Source organism: Chionomys nivalis, chromosome 1 (assembly GCF_950005125.1).
Source record: "Chionomys nivalis chromosome 1, mChiNiv1.1, whole genome shotgun sequence".
Taxonomy (NCBI): Eukaryota; Metazoa; Chordata; class Mammalia; order Rodentia; family Cricetidae; genus Chionomys; species Chionomys nivalis.
In genome coordinates, this window is record NC_080086.1 from 112,761,808 (window position 1) to 112,777,946 (window position 16,139).

A 16,139-nucleotide genomic window follows, 5' to 3' on the forward strand; every position below is an offset into this window, starting at 1 on the left:
AACTACCATTTTAGTAAACCAAAATAATCCCTAACAATAATCTAAACATTTATCCTTATATCCTCAGATGAATGTAGTTCTCACCCCTCATCACAGAGATCATATGTTCAAGATCAATCTCAGCTTTGCTGAGAGTTTGAGTCCTGAATGGATAACAGGCCAAAAATGAGAATGAGAAGAGAAATTTCATAACAAGTAGTAGATTAATATGTGTAAGTAATTATTTTTCAAAAGAAGATAAACACGACTGGTAAGTTCACAAGATAATATTTAACATTATTAATCATCGGAGTAATGCAAATTATGACAACATGAGAAGTCACTTCCTTTCAGCTAAAATGGCTATAATCAAGGTTTTAAAAGAGGATAGTAAGTGTTGAGGAGAATATGGAGGAAAAGGAACCTTGCAAATTGTTAATGGAAAGAAATTTTAACATTGCCCTTATGAGAAAATACTGTGAAGTTTTCCCAAAATCATTAAGTATAAAGAGAGTTATGATTCAGCAATCCTGCTACTGACTATAACAAGGGCATGAAATATGCATGTCAAAGAGACATCTGTAGTCTGACGTTTATTGCATTAGTATTCATAATAGCCAAGAAATGAAAATGACTGTCTATCAGTTTATGGTTAACTAAAACAAATGTGTTACATATGTACAATGTATAATTTTAAACCCATAAAACAGCTTTCACATAGATCTTATCACATGGCCACTTTATCTCAGCTACCAAAGATAATTCATTGAATTTCACTAGCAAAATTAAAGGTGCAATCTTATCTAGTATTATCACAAAGTAACAACCTGCCATACTTTCAACATTCCATTATTTGAAAGCATGATACCAAAACAAACTGGACAGCTCAGTGAGTGGACAGTCTTGTCATCAAGATATTTTTTATTCCTGGAATTCACATGATAGAAAAGAGAGCGCTTACTCTCAAATTGTCTTCTGACCTCTGACATTCTGTGATTTATTCATATACACCTACACAAGTTTACATTAACACAGTTCTTAAAAAACAAACGAGAGAATTAATGTAAATCAATAAAATAAATAGATGCAATTCACCAATTCTGAATTCAAATTAGGAGGATTTTGCACATATATGCATCCTAGAAGATGAAAATCCTCTGGACTGGTTTTTCTGAGTTAAGTTGTCATCACAATCAAAATAATAATTGAATACTTTTTGGAACAGAGAGGTTTAAGGAAGGAAGGTTTACCTTTAATTTTGCATCTTTTCAAACAATTTACATTTTGATTATTTGTATGTGTTAATCTTACTTTATGAATCCTTGCACAGTGTTCCCTCTTTGACAGAAAATTACAGAATTAATTTTCTATACAGGCAGAAACTATCATTTCTTTTGGCAAGGTAGAGGTGTTCACAAGAAGTCTAATCCTCTACCATCAAATCAATGTGATGATGAATGGTATGAGAACAGTAGTTTCCATAAATTAAATAACTGCCTTAATTATTTCAATTATTATTATTTTAAAAGCTAGTTTAAGGAGAATTATAATGAATTTGAAACGTTGAAGAAATTATTTTGTGATTAAGTATAATTCAAAAGCATTTCTTCATTTATTCCACATATTTGACATTTATTATTTGGCAGAAATTATGTCATACTTCAAATATGTTAGACAAAAAAATATATAATTATAATTCCCAATGTGGTCCTTGTCAGTAACAACAAAGAGAACATTCCAATCTTATGTTGAATATTATTTAACAGTAGTAAGAAACTAAAATCTAAACTGTTTCCCTCCATGGGTATTTAATTTACTGACTAATATTTAATATATTGTTGAAAATGATCAAGTACTAGTTTGATGTGGATCAGCATCCTTCACACTTCATTATTATTTTATGGTCCACCTAAGCCAGAGAAAACCACTATGTTTATTAAGATTAAAGCAAAATGAAACATATACAAGTATTTATTTTCTAACAGAATAACAACATTTTAAAATGGTAAATAAACTTATTTTGTTTTTGTTTGTTTGTTTGTTTTTTTAGACAGAATTTCTCTGTAGCTTTGGAGCCTGTCCTGCAACTAGCTCTTGTAGACCAGACTGGCCTTGAACTCACAGAGATCTACCTGTCTCTACCTCCTGAGTTCTGGGATTAAAGGCATTTACCACCACTACCCAGTAAGGTATATAAACTTTTAAAACATTTTTATATCTCATGTGACATGTACATTTCATGGGCACAGTATAACTTCTCAGACTTCAGAATAAGCTGAGCTTATGTCATCCTCATTGACAGTCCATGGACACTTACTTGAGGTTTCTTTTTAATCAAAGCAACAATTGTTTTATAGGAAAAAAAGATGCAGTGTAATTAAAATAATACAGTATAATCTAAAGCTGAAGATGTGACATAGTTTGACCTAGCAACCCATGCAGTATATAAGTGATGCTTGAACTACTTTAGTCTGAGTTTCACATTTTCTCAAAATAAGTAAAGCCCGTCATGTCTAAACAGTCTTAACCATCTCTGCAGTAGGCTTTCTATAATGCAATTACCTGCTTAGAATAATAAATATTTAGGCAGAACAAAAGTCTTGGGAAAGCATTTCTTCAGAGTGACATTTTTACACATTTGGTGTCTTTATTCTTAGTTATTTTGCAAAAAGAAGTTAAAAGTATTTTCCTATAAAATTCACAACAAATTAGGTCACAGCCTGTAACACAATCTGGGTGTCAATCTGTCACATTCTGTTATCTCTTCTCAGAATGAAATCAACATGGTCTCATGAACCAACTCCTGCTTGGCAGACATGTTTATTTCTAAGGATCTTCTCAGGCATTAATATAAAACCATGCTTTCTTTTAAAGCAGTGCCTTTAGTAGTGTGAGAATATTCACTCTATCAGTCCTCCATAGAGGAATCCTATTTGACTATAATTCTGCTTGTAAACCATCTTGCTTCACACATTGTAAGTGCACAAATAAACGTTGGATTCTGTTCCTAGTAGCTTTCAGGGCAATTCTGATATTGTCTAGCTATAAAACCAGGAACAATGGCCTATCATTCTGTCAGTTCTCCTTCTACAAAGTACTTACTTGGTAATATTTGCTTATCCAAACAAACAATATTCAATGTGTTAAATGGCAAAAACAAAGACTTAATGATGTCCTCTTGAACATATCTATCTTGTTCACAAGATTGATGTTGATTATCTTGTTAGTTTTAGGACAAGGAGATATTTTTAGGCAAATCTTTATTTTTCCTTTGTCCAGATACTTAAAATTATATAAAAAAAAACAGTCATCTAACTTGAAGGATACAGACCTATTTTATTCAAGACAAAGCAAGATATAAAATCAGTCATTGAGTTATCACCTATAGGTTACCTAAGCAATCCTAAGGACAGAACCTCAGGAGTGTAAACCCAATCACCTTTGAGAATAAACAAGAAAATGTTGCCCACCTGAGAGGATCATAGACTTAAAAGTGAGCAGTATCTCAGACTAAAAGATCATTAATTTGTAAGTATTTCATTAGTAGTCAATAGTAGTCAGATTTTCCCATTTTATATTTTAGCTCGAAGATTTTGCTAAGCTAAGCTTTATATTCTGTCTAATAAACTTGTATAAAATAGCCACAATATATAATATTGCCTTAAGTTGTTAAACCATAATTTTATATAATCATATAATTAGAATTACAAACAGCATATTTTGATACCTATTATCTCAGTTCCTGTGAAGAAAAGAACTGACTACATCTTTAAGAGCATTTAGAGTTCCAGGAACGGGCACCAAAGCTACAGAGAAACCCTGTCTCGAAAAACCAAAAAAAAAAAAAAAAAAAAAAAAAAAAGAGCATTAGTACAATCTGAAATCCAGAAGGGTGAGATACCCAGTAGCTTTTTTATTGTCCAGGATTACCTTTACCTATCTGGTTATATTGTGTTTCCATATGATGCTGAGAATTGTTATTTCAAGACCTGTGAAAAATTGTTTTAGAAATTTGATTAGGGCCGGGCGGTGGTGGCGCACGCCTTTAATCCCAGCACTCGGGAGGCAGAGACAGGCGGATCTCTGTGAGTTCGAGACCAGCCTGGTCTACAAGAGCTAGTTCCAGGACAGGCTCCAAAACCACAGAGAAACCCTGTCTCAAAAAACCAAAAAAAAAAAAAAAAAAAAAAAAAAGAAATTTGATTAGGATTGTGTTGAATCTGTAGATTGCTTTTGGTGGGATGGCCATTTTTACTATATGAACCCTATTGATCCATAAGCATGGAAGATCTTTATATGTTGATGTATTTATTGCCCATATATATTTTATATAGTTATTGTACTTCTTATATGTAGTTTTTCTTATATGAGTTATAGCCTTCTTTTTATTTTAGACAAAAGAGGGAAATGTAGTGTCATTTCATTTGTATTTTAATAAGCAATTCTTGTCCAAAGATCAGAGAGTAAAACAGACCCCACTGGTCAGTCTTATAGACCAGGCAGTGGCAAAACACACCTTTAATCCCAATATCCTCACGTTTGTTGCCTTAAAAATTGGGCAGTACATGCCTTTAACCCCAGTAGTGCATGCTTTCTATTCCAGTAGTGCATGCCTTTAATCACAAAGACGTTATAAAATGAAAGGAGACAGCTCAGACATAGTCTTATTCTGAGATTCTCTGAGGCAGGATCACCATTTCAGACTGAGGTAGACATAAGAGCCAGTGGCTGTCTGATTTGATTTTCAGATCTTCAGGTTGAACTCCAATTCCTCTCTCTGAATTTTTATTAATGTGTTTCATTATTATCTTCTTCAAGTGGTTTCATCAAATAATTGAAGTTGTTATTAAGCAAGTCTTTTATGGATTTGGTTAAAATTGTACTCAAGATATTATACATTATTGAACAGATACATTGATTAATAGAATCAAATTGAAGACCCAGGCATAAAGCAGCACACTATGGACATCTGATTATTTATAAAGAAGCCAAACATACACACTGAAATATAAAGACAGCATCTTCCATAAATGGTGCTGGTTCAAATTAGGTGCCTGCTAATATAGTCATATAATGCAAATAAACCTATCCAATGTATCCCAAATGGTTCAAAGACCTCACCCTCAAGTCAGGTACATTGAACCTGATAAAAGAAAGTAGAGAATAGCCTTGAGTTTATAAGGACAAGAGAAAATTTCCTGAACAGAGCATCATTTTCTCAGGAATTAACATCAATAATTAATAAATGGAACCTCGCAACGCTGAAAAGTATCTGTAAGGCAAAAGACACCATGATGTAGACAAAGCATCAGTCCAAAAAATGGGAAAAGTTCTTTGTTTATATCAGTGTTCAATTTGATAAGAAGATAATGTCCAAAAATAGATAAAGAACTCAAGAAATTAGATATCAAAAACCCAAGTAATCCATTTAGAAAAAGGAGTGCAGTTCTAAGCAGAAAATTCTCAGTAGTTGAAAATCAAAGGTTAAAAATATAAATTTTCAATACCCTTTGCCATAAGAGAAGTGTAAATCAATTCTATTTTAAGATTCCATCTTACACTTCTCATACTGTCTAAGATCGATAATACAAATTACATCTCATTTTGACAAAGTTATTGATAAGGATAACTCTCATCCTTTTCTGGTGGGAGTGAAAACTTGTATAATCACTGTAGATATCAATATGGTAGTACCCTCACAAACTTGGGAATTGATATACCTCAAGATCCAGATACGTAACTCTTGGACATACAATCATCATGTGCTTCCTCCTGGCACAATGATACTTGCTCCATGTTCATTAATTTTCTATTCATAATAACCAGGATTTAGAAACATCATAGCTGTTTCACTCAACAGAAGAATAGATAAACAAAATGTAGTACATTTAAACAGTGGAGTATTATTCAGTTTTAAAATGAATATAATATCAGAGATAAATGGATGTAACTAGGAAAGGTTATACTGAATGAGGGAACACAGACGTAGAAAGATAAATATGGCATGGGTACAGTTATATATGGACATTAGTCATTAAATAAATGATAATGCACCTGAAATCTATAGACCTGGAGAGTTTAGGTATAGAGGAATGCACTAGTAGGATAACATGAATCTCCTTGGGAGTGGAAAATAGAGTAGATTTTATGGGTGAACTCAAGTGGAGAGGATAAAAAATGGGAGAATAAAGTGGGGAAAGTAGGAGATGGGGTTGAGGGAGGAAATGCTGGGAGAGACAGATAGAAGTAGGAATGTTTGGATGATGGTATGTAAACAGTATGGTGGGAACTTTTAAAATGATATGAAGGTGATCCCAATGAAGTTTCCAAATAAAGGTCGAGAAAGATTCCTAACCGGCAATGTCTTGCCATCAAATCAAGCTTCCAGCTGGAAATAGGTTACATCCAATTGATTTGTTGGACAAAGTAATCCTGTGGAAATCCCCAAATAATCTAGGCTGTTTTGAAGAAAATAGTTGTTCTCCACTAACTGACTGCAAGATCCAATTGCTGAAGCTAACAATACACAACTAATTGAATTTAAAGAGGTGGAGAGGTGTCTTCATAAAATGTTTGTCCATGCACTGTAGTGTCCTTGGTACATGAAATATTGTATGTGCTAACAAAAGAGAAATGTGAACAACAATCCAGCCACAATTCATTTATCTACAATCTCTTCTGCCTGAAAAATATGGTACAAAGCTTGCGGAGTAGAAATCAATGACTGATTTCACTTAAAGCCACCTCCATGAGATGGAAATCATACTTTGTAGTGGGAGCAGCAGGCTGTGATCCTGCCACCCAGCTCCCAGCCTCCTGGCTAGCTTATGCCCTGAAATAACAACACACATATTGTATTCATTTAAACACTGCCTGGCCCATTATGTCTATCCTCTTCTTGGCTAATTCTCATATCTTGCTTAACCCATTTCTAATAATCTATGTAACACCACAAGGTGGTGTCTTACCAGGAAAGATTCAGTGTGTCTGACCTGGCAGCTGGCTCCATCGCATCTGACCTCACTTCCCTTCTTTTCAGCATTCTATTCTGTCTACTACACCCACCTATGTTCTGATCTATCAGGCCAAGCAGTTTCTTTATTAATTTACCAATGAAAGCAACAGATAGACATATGACCTTCCCACATCAATACCTGACATTGCTTGAGTGACCAAGAACCAGATAGCCCAGAGATCTAGAGTAAACTGAAATACTACCGGCCTAAAACAAATGAACAAATAAATAAAAGGAACAATAAAAATGACTCCTAATGATATTCCTCTATATTAATGGATATATGCTTTACTAATGATTAATAGATCAGCGCTTTATTCATTCATCATTACAGGAGCATGCTCATGAGGCAGATGGGAAAAAATATAAAAAACAGAACCAGACATTACACACACAGAGAGAAAGAGAGCCCTTGGAAATCTCAGAGCTAAACAGGTTAATCCCATCAAATTTCTAACCCCAGAGTTCAGGAAAGCTTGGATGAGAGAAGGTGTAAGGAACTGGACACAGAGGTAACAGAGGACACCAGGAACAAGGAGAATAAAGAACTCTAAATCAACATGATCAAAGCTTATATGAACTCCCAGAGAAAGAAGCAGCAATCTTGGGGTCATCACATGTTGGTACCATGACCTCTTTGTATATATTATTACTTTCAGTTTAGTATTTTAATAGGACTCCTTTAAAGAGTGTGTAAAGGTGTCTGATTCTTTTACCTTCTCTTGGGACCTTTCCCCTTTTGATAGATTGCTATATCTAACTTCAGTGTGATGGTTTCCATTTTATCTCCTTATATTTTATTTTATTGTTAAAAATATAATACTCAACTTTCTGGTAACCTGTGATATGTGTCATGGAATATAATACATAGCAATGCTTCTGCAATGATTGTTCATCTTCAAAATCCTCACTCCTTTAGATTATCACTTTTGTATGGAAGAAAGGTACTTAAAATATGGTGGCATTATATATTCTTTTTTTCTTCGAATATCCTTAAAAGATGGAACATTTAACTAGATCACATACCCAACTGGAAGGAATACATTTTAAGTGAAATTTGAAACTTAGCTGAATAGTAGCATGTAATGAAGAGACATTCTTATTTTCCTCATGTCCTCTAAGAATAATTCTACAGAAAAAAGTATACTGGTTTTGACTTTTGGCATAATTGTTTGCTTTAAGTATATGTGAATACTTAATTGTCTGGATAACTACTTTACTCACATTCCCTTTTTATTTATTTATTTTTTTGACTTCTGGTCTATGTGAAATCTCTGCTCTGTAAGGGTTGTATCAGCATCTGAAAACTAAAGTAATTTGAAATGTGGTCCCTTTGTTAAGATTGCCAGATTTTGGCATATTATATATGTGATAAACAGTAATATAGTTTATGAATAAATTTAGACCAAAGTTATATTTCTGCATTTAAAATAGGTAAATGATATCACAATAAATTTCATCAGGTGATACAGATACTATTTGAGAACTATTGGACAAAAATATAGTCATAGATGGATATTTAAAATCTTGAAGAAATGAGATTTTCATGCATGAGATATATTTGACCCTCTCTTATCCTCTGCTTCCCTTATAATATCATTGTTAATATAAAGACAATCATTATATTTTATGAAGGCTCACAGTTTTCTTAATAAATCAAATCAAATCAAATTATTAAAATCATTTAGACAGGATTTCAGCCAATTTTAATTAAACAAGTTTCCTTCAGAAGCAAGCATTTCAATATTAATAATATGAATTCACAGAACTCTGAGCAGAAGTCAGTAAGCATGTTCATTCTAGCACTGAAAGAGAAAATCTGCTGAAGGTAATAATGTATGACTGTAATCCCACCACTTGGGACACTGAGGTTGGATGGTCATGAATTTACTGGAAGCAAGGGTAACAAAGTGAGACCCTTTCTCAAAACAGATAAGCATATAAACAGGGCCACTAGTAACTCAATACATTATTTCCAACAATTTTTCAGTTACAGTATAATAGCATCAGTGTTGTTCCAAAATCAAGGAATCTCTCCCAAATGTACACAGCCCATTGTTTTATTAAGTCCACTTTTCTGAGTTATTCTTTTTCACTGTAGATTACATTATAAATAAATATTAACACCTAGAGACAACAATGTATTGTTCCAGTTGCTAAGCTTGCATTAATATCATATAATTAGTTTCTACAGGAGTTCCTAATTTAGTCATTTGATATCATCCCCCTTTCAGAAATGTCATGAACAGATAAAAAATACAGAGCTATAGTAATAGATATAACAGAGCATTCCATTCTAGAAATTAAAATATATATTTTTTAAAAATTTAAAATTTTTTATTATTTTACTTTATTTTGTTTTTTTCTGTGTATTAGTCAGGGTTCTCTAGAGTAAAAGAACTTATAGAATGCCTCTTTATATGTGTGTATGTGTGTGTTTGTGTGTGTGTATACGTGTGAATAGGATGCATATTATATATGTGTCTCTGTGTGTGTATACATATACAAAGATTTATGAGAATGAATAGTAGGCTATGGTATGGTTATGTCAAGAATGAAAGTGAACAGAAAATCCAAGAATCCAGTAGTTTTCTAGTCCACAATGCTGGATGACTCAGCCAATCTTCAGCATATGCTGGAATCCTAAAGAAGTAGGCTCTAAGGCCAGTGAAGGAATGGATAATAATAAAACACACACACACACACACACACACACACAACAAGAACAGCAAAGTCAGCATTTCCACTGGTTTATATCTGCTTGATTTGTTCTTCTGCTGGGAAATCTGGATCTGTTCCGATTAGAATATTTTCATGGCTTAGTTTCCAAGTAACTTTCTGTTTGTTGGCAATCAGATGTTAATATTCTACAGCTGTGAATTAAACAGGATTTAAAACAAGAAAAAAAAGAGAAAAATTTAAAATTTTGAAAGATAACACTTCAAAATCTTAGCAATTACTATTTACTTGAAAAAATGAAATTTTTTCCGCCTTCTGCTTTGCTTTATTATGCTCCTTACTTTTACTACAATGAAAATACAATAATGACTTGAAATCATATTAGAAAAGAATACTTATGGTCTGAGAGAGACTTACTGATTCCTGGATCAGCTTCACCCACCCTGTTGAGCTAGGCTTCTCCTACTGTTCTGATATGCCAAATGCTAACTCTGCAATTAGTTATTGCTTCATTGTTTCTGTGTTTTGAACATTCTGACTTTTCTGCATGTTGCAGTTAGGGACTTTCCTGACCATTAGACCATGGTTAGGTTGCCTAGTTACCCATATACACAAGCAGAATTTCCCCCTTTCCCTTACCTTTAGGTTTGGGTATGATGTGTCTTTATTTTCATAGAATTCAAGGAAGACTTTAATTTCTTTCTTTATTTCTTCCTTGACCCAGGAGTGGTTCAGTAGTTGACTGTTCAGTTTCCATGAGTTTGTAGGCTTTCTGGGGTTAGAATTTTGCTGAATTCTAACTTTATTCCATGGTGATCCGATAGTACACAGGTGGTTACTACAATTTCTTTGTATCTATGTATGTTTGCTTTATTACCAATTATGTGATCAATTTTTGAGAAATTTCCATGTGATGCCGAGAAGAAGGTATATTCTTTTCTGTTTGGGTGGAATGTTCTATAGATGTCCATCTGATAGTTCGCTTATTTCTCTGTTAAGTTTCTGTATGGTTGACCTGTCCATTGGTGAGAGAGGAGTGTTGAAATCTCTTACTATTAGAGTGTGGGGTTTGATGTATGCTTTAGTTCTATTAATGTTTTTTTACATATGTGGGTGCTTTTATATTAGGGGAATAGATATTCAGGATAGAAACTTCCTCCTGATGAATTGTTCCTGTTAAGAGTATAAAGTGTCCATCTCCATTTCTTTCTGATTGATTGTAGTTTGAAATCAATTTTGTTAGATATTAGTATCTAACAAAACACACCCAGTTTTTTTTTTTTGGACTATTTGATTGGAAAACCTTTTCCCAACCCTTTACTCTGAGGTAGTATCTGTCTTTGAGTTTGAGTTGTGTTTCTTATAGACAGCAGAAGGTTGGATCCTGGTTTTGTATCCATTCTCTTAATTTTTGCCTTTTTATAGGTGAATTGAGTCCATTGATATTAAGTGATATTAATGACCAGTGGTTGTTAACTCCGGTTATTTTTCTGGTGGTAGAGTTTGTGTGTTTCCCTTCTTTGAGCTGTGCTGGTGGAGGGTTGTCAGATGCTTGTGTTAATATGGGTGTTGCTGGGTTGCTGGCTTCCTTTGTTTGTGATTTTCCTTCTAGTATTTCCTATAAGGCTGGGTTTGTGGCAACGTATTGTTTAAATTTGTTTTTGTCCTGGAATATCTTGTCCTTGAATAAATGAGACTTGATCAGAATCCTTTCTTGTCTCCATCTCTTATGTCTCTTGTCCCATCCCATTCTCACTCTCCCTCTAGGGTCTCTGTTGACTTACCCACAAGCCAGGGCAAAGTGGTGCCCAACCTGGGGCTCAAGCCCAGGGAATTCAGTGAAGAACGCTGTTATGAGAGGCTGGCATAAAGTGAAGTACAATTACAATGAAGAGAAACACAGGAGCCTACTGTGTCTTCTGAAACTTGCTAAGTAAAACAGCGATCATGGGACAAGCAATTAGCCAGCATGAAGTGTTTACTAGTGGATTAAGACATGCTTTAAAGGCATGAGGGGTAAAGGTTACAGTTTAAAAGTTATGTGAATTATTTGATTATATTAAAGATGTTTTCCCTGGTTTCCAAATGATGGGACTATAGATGAGAAAACATGAAAGACAGTTGGAGAGGCTCTCAAAGAACATTATCAAGCATTTGGACCAGAAAAAAGTTCCTGTAACTGCCTTTTCCTTTTGGAATTTAATTGATAAACTTTTGTCTCAGAGGCATTAAGATCCTGTAGTTGCAAATGTTATTGAGACAGGAGGGAAAATATTATTAAAAGATAAGTTGTGCAAAATAAACAAAAAGGAATTTAATCCAAAGAATGATACACAAGGTGTCAAAAAGGATAAGGAAAAAAGGTGAGAACCTTATGTCCTTTGATAGTGATGTTGAAACGTGACAAATAGAGTTCAAACTCAGAGGCTCAAAGATTCTCTTTCCACACATATGTCAAAAGCACAAAAATCTCTAGGAGTTAGGTCTAAGATTAAGAAATTATATCCAGCTTTAAAGGAATTCCTCCACTAACAGAATGATCTGAGGGAGGAGCACTGGGATGATTTAGGGGAGGAAGCAGCCAGATATCATAATTCAGACTGGCCGTCACTGCCCATCACCTTCCAGCATATAGCTCAGTTCCAACAGCAACTCCCTTGTAGTGGACCCCCAGAAAGAGTTTTGTGATAAAATTAAATTTTTAAGAGAACAGATAAAATTTGAACAGGAACATCTGGATTTAATAAACCAATTGGAGGGATTAAACACAGCAATAAACAAGTAATGATGTCCCAGGAGAAGTGGACCTAACTGTCAGCTACCCATGCAAGCAGCTATAACCAGGCTCTCACCTACATTAAATAAATCACTAGAAATAAATGATTTAAAAGCTTTCAGAGTTACAGAAACTGTGGACACTCAGGGAGTGGTGTGGAGGACTTGTAAATTTTGATTTTAAACTGTTTAAGGAATTAAAATTATCTGTTGTACAATATGAAGCTATAGCTCCCTACACCACAGCAATTATTGAGTCCATGGCTGAAAATTGGCTTATGCCTGGAGATTGGCAAACTTTAGCTAGAGTGACCCTCTCTGGAGGTGGCTATCTCTTTTGTAAGTCTGAGTTTGTTCAGGCAAGCAAAAAAAAAATGCTAGACGTAATGCACAGGCTGGAAATGGGTGGAACTTGGATCTGTTAATTGGGGAAGGTAATTATGCTGCTACTGATGCTCAAAGTCATTATACTGCAGGACTTTTCCCCAGATACAAACCACAGCTACATGAGCCTGGAGAAAACTGCCAGTTAGGGGAGACATAAGTTCTACCCTGACCAGCATTCAGCATAGTCCAGATGAGACTTTTTCTGATTTTGTCCATAGGCTAATCACTGCAGCAAGGAGAATATTTTGCAATGCTGATGCAGGTACATATTTTGTTACACAATTGTTTTTTGAGAATTCTAATGCTGCATATCAGGTGTCTATCCATCCGTATAAAAGGAAAACTGACCTGACAGGATATATACACCTTTACTCATACATAGGAGCTGCCTATCAGAAAGGTCTTGCAATGGTTGCTGTGATGCAGGGATTTACTGTGAAGTAATTCTTGTCACAACAAAATAAAAGCAAATGTTTTAATTGTGGAGAATTTTGACATTTTGCCAGGGATTACAAAAATATTAGGACAGCTGCCACAAGAACATCTATTCCAGGTCTGTGTGCTTGATGTAAAAAAGGAAAACATTAGGCTAATAAATATAGGTCTATAACAGATGCCCAGGGTCAACTTCAAAACCAGGGAAATGGGAACAGGGGCCAGCCCCAGGCCCCCAAACCCAAACAAATCTTTGGGGCAGTCAGCTTTGTTCCAGCAAACAACAATTCATTGAAGACCACTTCAGAGCCACAGCAGGGAGCTCAGGACTGGACCTCAGTTCTACCACTCACACAGTGCTAACGTCTGAGGTGAGAGTTCAAGTCCTCTCCACAGGCATTTCTGGCCCTTTACCAAAAGATAGTTTTAGGCTTATAGTCAGTCATAGAAACTCTACCATCAATGGACTTTAAGAATTCTCAGGAGTTATTGATAATGATTATCTGGGAGAAATTAAAGTTATGGTGTCATCTCCCAAAAAATATTGTTACAATTAATTCCACACAGAGATTTGTGCAATTACAACTTCTTTCCTTATTACCCACTACAAATAAAGTCATGAATAATTCTAGGAACAATAAGGGTTTGGGGTCTTCAGATGTCTATTAGTCAAAAGTAATATCTGCACAAAATACCCTTATGACCTAGGCCCAGAGTCTACTTCTTCAGAGAAGAAAGATCAGGTTTCAACAAAGGAAATTTACGAAGGTCTAATTGTCCCTCCTTATTCTATTTACTATAAATTCCCCCAAATCAATAATGGCCACACATTTAAAACATAATGATAGATAGTAAGATGGTTCAGTGGTATTGTATTCAGTCCCAACCCTAAACTTGATACAGCATAGACTCACCTGAGAAAGGAGATTATTTGAGAAATTGCCTAGACCATATTACTCTATGGGTATGTCTGTGGGGGTTGTCTTGATTAATAATAGATGAATGAGGACCCAGTCCACTGTAGACAAGTACAATCTCCTAGGCAGTAGTCAGTGACCCTAAGCTATATAAGAAAGCTAGCTAAACATGAACACGAAAGGAAGATAGCAATCAATTCTCCATGGTTTTTGCCTCATCTTCTTACTGGTGATTAATATATGAGCTCATGGCTATTATTTTTCTCCATCACCATGTATTTTATCCCTCTGACACTGTAAGCCAAAATAAATAATTTATAATGTAAATTTCCTATGTCACTTTGCTTTACCACAGAAATAGAAAAGTAAGAGACTTCAAAATTGCTCTTGATCATGGTATTTGTCAAAACAACAGAATAAAACTAGACCAACAGGTAAAGGCATTTGCAGCAAACTTTAAAAACCTGAATTCGATACCTTAGTCAAACATGTTGGAAAGTAAGAATCAATCCTATTAAGCTGTCTTCTAATCTCCACACATGCACTGTGACATGTGTGTCCCCAATCACATTTACACAAAGGTACACATATAATAAATATTTTTTTTAAAGTTATAAAAATGATAAGATAAGCAAATATGCATTTGAACATAGTTTTAGTTACAAATAAAAATAAATAAGGTTGCCGGATGATGATGGCGCACGCCTTTAATCCCAGCACTTGGGAGGCAGAGGCAGGCGGATCTCTGTGAGTTCGAGACCAGCCTGGTCTACAGAGCTAGTTCCAGGACAGGCTCCAAAGCCACAGAGAAACCCTGTCTCGAAAAATCAAAAAAATAAATAAATAAATAAATAAAAATAAGGGAAAAATGATATCATTGTCATTATAACATAAGCCTAAGCATTTTGTAGCAATTAGGAAATAGTAACTGATTGTTCTATGTATAAAGTTGTAGGAACTTTAAAGTCTATAAGTTAATCCTTGTTTATTTATGTCTGAAAGTCAAAACTATATTAAAATATACTAAAGTGTTTATTAATGTTTAGATCCAAATTTGTTTGAAAAATAATGTGGGAGGAAGAAAAGTGAGAAATATTTTGTTTTGACCTTCTGTTTCACACAGTCTTAACTGGTCTGATTAATTAAGGTGCTTCCCTATTCGAAGAATAGGTGGAAGGAGTTTATGACTTTATAGAGCTGGAGTAACATCATGTGGGAGTTGCAAAGGAATCTTTGAAATGCCAAATATATTGGCTATAAGCTCTTCTACCATGTTATGCACTCAAAGAAGAAAAGTAGAAACTTCAAGACAAAATTTGGACCAAAGCTTTTTATATTATGATGGTACCAAATTAAATCTCATCTTATACTAGCCTTGAAATTAATGCTGCTTTATTTCTCAGGTACTATTAGAAGTACCACTTTCTCACTTCTAATACATGAAACTAATTATGTAAGAAATAAGTTTTAAATAATGTCACTAGCCAGCATTAAATAATACTCTCATAATTGTACATAGGAAGATTAGTTTAGCCGGAGAAGAAAGTTTAAGGCAAATTTACCTACTATCACTTGTTGGTCTCAAAGTATGAGAAGGTTTATAATTTTTCTAGCAGCAGTCTGGAAATAATTGATTAAATTATGACAAAACAATATGATCAAGGATCTAAGGATTCTCCTATTACATCCCAAGAGTACTGCTGTCATTTACAAATGGGTGTTATCGTGACTACCTGATGATTGCCATTATCCCAGAAATCAACCTCACAACCATACCCAATATCTAAATGGGGAATCAAGTAACTTCAGATAAGTCCCTATCAGAGAAGGAAGCCCAAGAGCCACTCTTTCTGATTATACTTCAAATCTGTGAAGACTGTAACATAGGACAGAGTGAGTGTGCACCATGCAGAGATGATCTCAAATATGATGTCTAAGATCTTCTTTTGAAG